Here is a 529-nt window from a genome sequence, read left to right as displayed (position 1 = left end):
TCCCCTTTTTTTTCCCCTTCCCTCCCCTTTTTCACCTGTTTCCGGGTTCCCTCTTTCCCCCCCCTTTTTTTCCCCCTTACCCCCCTTCTTTTCCCTCCCTTTTTCCCCTTTCCTCTTCTCCCTCCCTTTTTTTCCCCCCCTCCACTTTTCCCTACTCCCATCACTCCTACCTTTCCCTCCGAACTCCCTCCTCCCTCTTCTGCTTCCCACCCTCCCCCTCCTTCTTCCCCACCTTCCTCCCACACTCCCTTCGCCCTCGACCCCTCTACCCCCCCCCCCTTTCGCCCCCTTTCTCTCCCCCTCGACAGCACGGGGAGAGACTAAATTTTTCCCCCAAAGTTTCCCGTTTTTAAAAATTCCTAAAGGTAAGCAAGACCATCAAAGAAACACGCACAAAGAAGCAGCAGAGGGAGGAGGGAAAGAAAGAAAAAATATATAATGACTTTTAGCTTCTTTTCAACTTTTTTTTTACTTTTCCCCTTTAAAACAGTGTTGTCGTTTTGTGGGGAAAAGGGGAAAAGGGGAAAAA

Source organism: Penaeus monodon, chromosome 19 (genome assembly GCF_015228065.2).
Source record: "Penaeus monodon isolate SGIC_2016 chromosome 19, NSTDA_Pmon_1, whole genome shotgun sequence".
NCBI lineage: Eukaryota > Metazoa > Arthropoda > Malacostraca > Decapoda > Penaeidae > Penaeus > Penaeus monodon.
The sequence above is the reverse complement of the archived record's forward strand: the minus strand, read 5'-3'. Positions refer to the sequence as shown.